At 42.1% G+C, this 8,477-nt stretch overlaps 1 long non-coding RNA gene across 1 annotated transcript; it reads right to left on the bottom strand.

Moving 5' to 3' along the window:
* Nucleotides 1-210: 210 nt before the first annotated feature.
* Nucleotides 211-5,885, bottom strand: LOC128474549 (uncharacterized). Its single transcript, XR_008346364.1, has 3 exons — nucleotides 5,177-5,885; nucleotides 1,257-1,378; nucleotides 211-498 (listed from the first exon to the last, which is right to left on the bottom strand). It is a non-coding gene; the product is annotated as an uncharacterized LOC128474549 (long non-coding RNA).
* Nucleotides 5,886-8,477: the final 2,592 nt, after the last annotated feature.

The following is an 8,477-nucleotide window of genomic DNA, read 5'->3' as shown; positions in this document are numbered from 1 at the left end:
TGGCATCTGCCAAATCCAGATTTGTCACTTCAGAGAACACGTTTCCACTGCTCTCAAGAGTACAGCGGCGGTGTGCTTTACAACCGTGCTGATGTTGCTTATTATAACACCATAGTAAGCGGGGCAATAGAGGACAGGCAGTTTGATGTAGAACACATTTCAGCATTTGGCGGCATCCACTCTGAGTGTGTGTGGCCTGCACTAATCGAGAAAGAGAGACAGAGAAACTTTGTAAAAACATGAACCATTGGTCTGGTCCTGTGGTGTAAAAAAACCCCTATTTTTAAGGGGTTAAAATAAACTTACATAGACAGTCTACTTTTTTACAATTCTTTTAAAATTATTATGTTTTTCTAAATACTCATAAAGTATTTCAATAATTATTACACTATATTATCATTATTACGATAAAAAACTACACTCATCATTAATACATTTGTCCTCACGAGGGTTACATCTGCTGTAGGGGATCTGTTGTTGAGAAGATTCAAACACAAACTGCAATAACAAAACAAAATTGAAACTATATTTCATACATAGACCTGACTTATGTATATAGTTCATTGATGCCGAGGAAAATGACACTCTCACAAGAAATAACTAATCAAGTATGTTACAGCAGTTATTTTTTTTCTTTTAATAAAACCAAAGCAAGAAAATTAAAACGTATATAAACTAATTTATAAAGTTAAGCCTGCAGAACAGTTAAAAAAATCAAAATCAGCATATGAATTATAAAACTATATATAGAACTAAATGATAACTATATGATTAATAGTAATTAGATGTCAGCTTAGCTTAAATTGTCAAGTGTAGTCATCAAATATAGATTGCTGATCTTCAGCAATAATCCCTAAATTATTACAAACTTTATTTTTAACTTTGAATGGACAGCCTACTTTAAATATCCTCCTACAATAACCTGCTTATTAACTAATACATTTTGGGTCGAGTGGCTTGTTGCTGTCAATTGGGCGCACTGTTCCACATGTCTCATGTCATCAGAGTTTTTATGTTAAGGAGTGTATCGAGGCTTGCAGTGGCACACAGATAGTAGCGGTTGTCCTTGTTTGTGCCCACATGAGCTTTGGGAGATCTGTGGTCCTCAGTATAATTCCCAATGATTTGCACCCTTGCACAGGTGCACAGATGTATGCTTATCCAGGTGTAGCAGTGAAAAATCTAATTTCACCACATACAGAGAATAGAGAGAGATGTGTAGTATATTCAGCAAACATTGAACAGATATCACTCACCTTATGCCAGTTTGAGAAGTGGTTGGTTTCACTGAAATATCACTCTAGAAATCGGAGAAGGAAATATCAATGGGTCCAGATTTAGAGGCATCTTGAAAATCATCATCTTCTGATTTACCACACTACATAAGAAAGACACAGACCACCATTTTTAAAAAAAATACATTCTTTAAAGCACAGCGATCCTCAGATAACAGAAATGTGTTTGGAACATACATGAATGGAATATCTATAAACCTACACCAAGGTTTTCTCTGCAAACCAAAACAGCAGCTACAGGGTCTAAAGTTAACTGCAAAATAATATTAAACTATGCATATATGCTAAAAGCAGGCGCTGATAGGTTGTTGCCATAAAAACGGAAAAAAGCTTCATTGAAAATGTTATTGTTATGTGATCCAGCTTTCACGCTAAAGAATATGGCAGATGTGCTAATATTTATTTACTTAACATATAGAGACTCAAATTAATGTTGTTATTTAAAAAACCCAAGCCCCTCCAACCAACTCAGATTCGAGCAAAGATTTATTATTTCCTGAAACTTTAACAGTGTGAATAATCTGCAAATGAGAACAAATCCCTTTAACAGCCCAAAGAAAATATGAAATCTCACTGATTTACCTACAAAATTCTATGTTCCAAAATATCTTTCTCAAAGTCTCCTCACACATCCAACTATGCATTATGCAGTAAGTTCAGTCCTTCTGGCTAGGAAAAGCTGGCAGTGTTGGCACTTCCTAATAGTTAATTAATAGTTATTAATAGTTAATAAGTGGAAGAGTTTAAACTACAACTTTAATGCTTCCAAGCTAATAAAATTTGTTTTTGGGACAAGCTGTCAAGTGCAAGTCATATCATATTTACCGAATTGTACATATAGTGTTCCATATTTCTACTTTTGGATCAAGAGTAGGAAGGTTAGGTAGAAGGGTTGAACTGGAACCAATTTATGTTTGAGCAGTATTTAGCTGCCCCTCCTATTAAATAAGTCTAACAAAAAAAAAACACGGTAATGGCCAGTAAAGGGAAGAGAGCCTTATTTGTTGAGTTGTTTTGGGAGATGGGAGTGATGTGTGGAAAAGTACCTTTAATATGCATTATTCTTTGTTGACATTCCACTCAACACTGTCCTCTTTAGAGAATACCATAAGTTACTGTTATTTTGTTTTCCACAGAATTAAGCCCATTTTTAAAACTGTGATAATTGTATTATTTTAATGCTTGTTTGCTTATTTAAAAAAATATTTACTACTACTTCAGGTTAAAAATCAAGTACAAATATGAAACAATGAGCATGCACTAAAAGTTTTATTTAACAACAATCTTCCGCAGTTGATGATAAGAGTTCGTGTGACAGTAAGCACAGCTATCAGTCAACTTATATCGATGTTAAGATTGCGGACGTTTCTCCTCCTTTCAGCCAGACTCTGGGGGTTATGTTGGAAGACCAGCATGATTGTCGCCAGCGGCTGCTTCTCAACGCCGGCGGCTGCTTCTCCTCAACACCAAACGGCAAACCGATCACAAATAGTCGACGTTGTCATCATGGTCGACGCTGTCGAGGCTGTCATCATCGTCGACGCTGTCGAGGCTGTCATCATGGTCGACGCTGTCGAGGCTGTCATCATGGTCGACGCTGTCGACGCTGTCATCATGGTCGACGCTGTCGACGCTGTCATCATGGTCGACGCTGTCGACGCTGTCATCATGGTCGACGCTGTCGACGCTGTCATCATGGTCGCCGCTGTCGACGCTGTCATCATGGTCGCCGCTGTCGACGCTGTCATCATGGTCGACGCTGTCGACGCTGTCATCATGGTCGACGCTGTCGACGCTGTCATCATGGTCGACGCTGTCATCATGGTCGCCGCTGTCGACGCTGTCATCATGGTCGACGCTGTCGACGCTGTCATCATGGTCGACGCTGTCGACGCTGTCATCATGGTCGACGCTGTCATCATGGTCGCCGCTGTCGACGCTGTCATCATGGTCGCCGCTGTCGACGCTGTCATCATGGTCGACGCTGTCGACGCTGTCATCATGGTCGACGCTGTCATCATGGTCGCCGCTGTCATCATCGTCGTCGACGCCATCTTCGACGTCATTCGTTCTTCTTTTACGTCTGCGTTTTCGAATTAGGTAGAAAAATCCCCAAAATGCACCACCTACAATGACGGCAGCACTACCCCCGACGCCAAAAATGATAAAATTGTGCGACTCCAAAATGGCCTTCACTTTCTCCGACAGGTTGCCCTTGGTTAACTTCTGCTTTTGTGCGGCCATTGCTTCCAGCTCACTTTCACGCATCAGAGATTTGCCGTAGTTCAGATTAACCAGGCTAGGAGGGATCACCTTGACGGCATAGTAAACCCGCTTGATTAATTTAAAGTCCAATGCGTGTTGCACATCGCAACGGTATGAGCCGGCGTCGCTCTCCTTGATGGCTGGAAAGGTGATGTTAAAGTACCTGATTCTGAGTGGGTGAAATAGGTCATCTTGGGTTGTTACCTGACCTTTGGTGTTGTACCAGTAGTAATTCAACCCCTGATTTGATTGCCCTTCAGCAGGCACAATCAGACAGTTCATAGTAAAAGGCTGTCCCACGGTCAGAGTATAACTCGTCATGCCGCAAATCCAACTCACTACACAGGATACGCTGACGGTTTCACAGTCCTCCCTCTTCCCTGATGGTCCCACAATGCAACGCTTTTCTTTCTTGTTACCAAGTCCACAAGAAGTGCTGCACGGGGAAGATTCTACAACCATCTTGACAGATACACCTTTAAGCCGGTCGGGGACGGTCACAGCTTTCAGGTTTTGTAAGTCAATATCATATGTTTCTTTTGCCATTGCTAAATAACAAAAAAGTAGTCCAAATAGATACATTTTGTTTGCGAGCCGTTAAGCCAGGGTTTGCAATCTCCCTTCTGCTTCACGACCTTGCATTAAATGTATACTACTGTTAGCAGGATGCTGCCTTTACAGCATCTCCACTCTATGACATCACAGTGAGAGAATCATCACAAAGGAACCAAGACTAAAAATTTAAAGGGGAAGCTGCACATAGAAATCAACTGCAAATAAACAATGAAGGCGACCGGTATTCATTTCTGGATTCTCACCTCGAATGGAGATTCTCTCTAGATGTGTCCATTACTTCACATTTTATAAGCACTTTTTAACATTTTAGTAAGCAATTAGTGTACTTTATTCATGTGTTTTTTAGTCAATCTGCCTTTTCCTTCACTACTTCCACAAGTACTGCCAGCGAGGTGTAATACCTCGAATAAAAACCTCATTTTTATATGAGGCCATTTGTTACTAAATTAAATAAAATTGAAATTTAACACCAAAAGCTTAACAAGTTTGCCTAATAAGCAGTTTTTTATTACACAAAACAAAATACAATCCTAGAGCAAAACTACATTTCTACATATAGTTTGTATGATGAGAGCACATGCTACTTACATGCTTTTCAGAATAAAATGAAGAGCCCAGAAAACAGTTCATGGAATGCACACATGTAGACTGCTGTAAATGCAACAACTTTCTACATGATCTACTTGGGAGCATTCGTTTTACTCTGTAACACCCTGTACTATATAATTAATGAGTGCCATATAGTATTACCGGCGCCCAGCCTCAGTGACACAATATTCCATTACATCCACATTCCAACGCATCGAGCAGCATTCCATGCTTCAGCAACGTATCCTCTCTTACATAAAACCCTCATAACAAGCTTTGCAAACCTCCAAAAAACTAGTAAAAATAAATCGATAACATAATGTTTATGTATTTACCGCCTCATATAATGTAATCTATCTTTACATTCAGCATCAAAACACTGTTAAAGTTAAAGCAGGTAAAACATACACCGCGACCTACATCAAAGTAACAAATGCCTTAAAGACTCTCACCTGCCGCCTCCGCCGCTACCACCGGCTCCAGCTCCTGGCCGAAGCGCCATCTTCACAAGTATTATTCAATACAAAGCTGTCAAACTACTACCGGGGAACGGATGCTGTTAAAACTGCACTTCCGGTTTCTCCATTGACCCGTCTCGGGTGGTTGGCTGACAGGAAAGAGCACAGTTAGTTCCTACCCATGGTCACATTGTAGAAAGTACGACAGGAAGCTGCTAAACAGGAAATGCAGATGATTGGAAGCGCGCTGTGATGATTGTACTGTGTGTAGCTATTGTAAAGTGGGATGTGAGGATGAAGCTTTGACAGAATGCTGCAGTCTTTGCAGTTACTGAAAACGGAGAACATTCTGGAGGCAGAAGAAAACTTGAATCTTTAAGATAAATCCCGTATTATTTGATTTTTGCAGAGCTCTGTCTGTGAGCATCGCCATAGAATTGGAGATTTAAATCACTGTTCAGCTGAGAATGCATTCATATCCACTCAGTGTCTCTCTCTCTCTCTCTCTCTGTGTCTCTCTCTGTGTGTCTCTCTCTCTCTGTGTCTCTCTCTCTCTTTGTCTCTCTCTCTCTCTGTGTGTCTCTCTCTGTGTGTGTGTCTCTCTCTCTCTCTCTATGTCTCTCTGTGTGTGTGTCTCTCTTTGTCTCTCTCTCTCTCTGTGTCTCTCTCTGTGTGTGTGTGTCTGTCTCTCTCTCTCTCTCTGTGTCTCTCTGTGTGTGTGTCTCTCTGTGTGTGTGTGTGGCTCTCTGTGTGTGTGTGGCTCTGTGTGTGTGTGGCTCTCTGTGTGTGTGTGGCTCTCTCTCTCTCTGTGTGTGGCTCTCTCTCTCTGTGTGTGTGTGTGTGGCTCTCTCTCTCTGTGTGTGTGGCTCTCTCTCTCTGTGTGTGTGGCTCTCTCTCTCTGTGTGTGTGGCTCTCTCTCTCTCTGTGTGTGGCTCTCTCTCTCTGTGTGTGGCTCTCTCTCTCTGTGTGTGTGGCTCTCTCTCTCTCTCTGTGTGGCTCTCTCCCTCTCTCTCTGTGTGTGTGTGTGTGTGTCTCTCTCTTTCTCTGTGTGTGTGTGTGTGGCTCTCTCCCTCTCTCTCTCTGTGTGTGTGTGTGTGTGTGTGTCTCTCTCTTTCTCTGTGTGTGTGTGTGTCTCTCTCTGTGTGTGTGTGTGTGGCTCTCTCTCTCTCTGTGTGTGTGGCTCTCTCTCTCTCTCACTTTCTGTGTCTCTCTCTCTGCGTGTGCGTGTCTCTCTCTCTCTGCGTGTGTGCATTTTAGTAGTAAATATTAATTCATGTAAACTATTTCATATTTAATAAAAACTGAGATGCCTCTTTTATATTTTCTTCTCTTTGCCAACCTGCACCCCAGCTGTGATTTTCTCCTCTCCCAATTAGTCTACCCACACGAGGTATTTATTGCTTTCTTCAGATACCATTCTTGTGATATCATATAATTTCTTATAAAAGGAGATAATAAAATATGATGAAAAATTTAAAAAAGCAGTCTGTTTTATTTGAATTTTTTTTAGTCATCTATAAAAGCTAATGACAAAAACCTGCTAAATACCGTATTTGCTCAATTATAAGACGACCCTGATTATAAGACGACCCCCCAAAATCTGAATATTAACTTATACCCCCAAAATCTGAATATTGCCTTATACCTCCCTATATGCCCCATAACATGCATTTTAACCCCCTAAATGCCAGAGTGGCATATAGGGGTATAAGGCATTCCAGAAATCCCATTTAACACACACACACACTTACTTACCGGTACCGATGCTTCCTGCTGTATTGCCAGGGCAGCGGGTTGACGTCTCCTTCCGCTGCAGCCGGAAGGAGGTGGAGTTTGCAGTGGGGGTTTGTCTGCGTCCGTCGCGCATACTTTCCCCGGCTGTCAGAGATCAGAGTCCCCCAGCACCGGTGCGGGGAACTCTGATCTCTGACACTCGGGGAAGGTCTGCGCGTGGACGCAGACAACCCCCGCTGCTAGCCACACCTCCTTCCGACTGCAGCGGACGTTCTCTACGCACATCGCGTAGACGTCAACCCGCTGCCCCGGCAATACAGCAGGAAGCACCGGTACCGGTGTGTGCGTGTGGGGGGGGGTGTTAAATGGGGTGGGGAGACAGGAGGATCCAGGTCCCCTGCGGGGGATCTGGATCTTAGTCTCATAATCAGACCTCTCTGATTAGAAGACGACCCCGATTAGAAGACGAGCAAATACATGCTATTTGTCCTGAGTTCAGAAATACCCAGTGTTTTTTGCAAGTTATAGAGCAATAAGTACAAGTAGCATTTTGCTATTTTATATATATTTTATATATGTAACCAAAGAAAAAAATGGGCACTCACGGGTCTTTGCAGTAAAGTGCATTAAACACTAGTTTATTTCAATCAGCACGGCCAACGTTTCGGACCACCCCCGGTCCTTTCTCAAGGCAAAGACCTGTGAGTGCCCATTTTTTCTTTGGAAACATATATCTGGCTATTTTTGGAGCACCCGGGCAAATAAAAGCCTGTGTATATTAACAATATTTTCTTGTTAACAGCAATCACATTCCTATGATGCCCAGGCATACCCAGATTCCAGGATATACTCGCAGACTTGGCATGATAGGAGTATGATTGCCCTATCTACCCCTTCTCACTCCCTTCTGCCCTATCTACCCCCTATCCCCCATCTCACTCATTCTCCTTATCTACCCCCTCCTAACTATCTACCCTCTCCCTCTTTGAAGTTCACTTACCTTTCAGGAGTCCTGCAGTGGGGGTGCAAGGCCTCTGCCTCCCAGCTCTGCCACTGTATGGAACAGTATAGAGTGATGGGAGTTATGATGTACTTTAGAGCATAATTATATAATGAAAAATTCATTGGAAATGGTACAGCATAACACCCGTCACTCTCACACACTTACCAATCCACACGTATACCAATCCACAAAATTACCAATCCATACATGTATACCAATCCACACATACACCAATCCACACATATATACTAATCCACACATATACCAACCCACACGCACACCAATCCACACGTATACTTATCCACACACACACCAATCCACACATATACCAATCCACACGCATACCAATCCACACGCATACCAATCCACACGCATACCAATCCACACGCATACCAATCCACACATATATACCAATCCACAGACATACCAATCCACAGACATACCAATCCACACACATACACTAATCCACATGTATACCAATCCACACGTATACCAATCCACACGTAGATACCAATCCACACATATATACCAATCCACACATATACCAAACCACACATA

Source organism: Spea bombifrons, chromosome 2, assembly GCF_027358695.1.
Source record: "Spea bombifrons isolate aSpeBom1 chromosome 2, aSpeBom1.2.pri, whole genome shotgun sequence".
In the NCBI taxonomy this organism is placed as follows: Eukaryota; Metazoa; Chordata; class Amphibia; order Anura; family Pelobatidae; genus Spea; species Spea bombifrons.
Note: the sequence above shows the minus strand (reverse complement) of the source record. Positions and strands in the feature narration are given on the sequence as shown.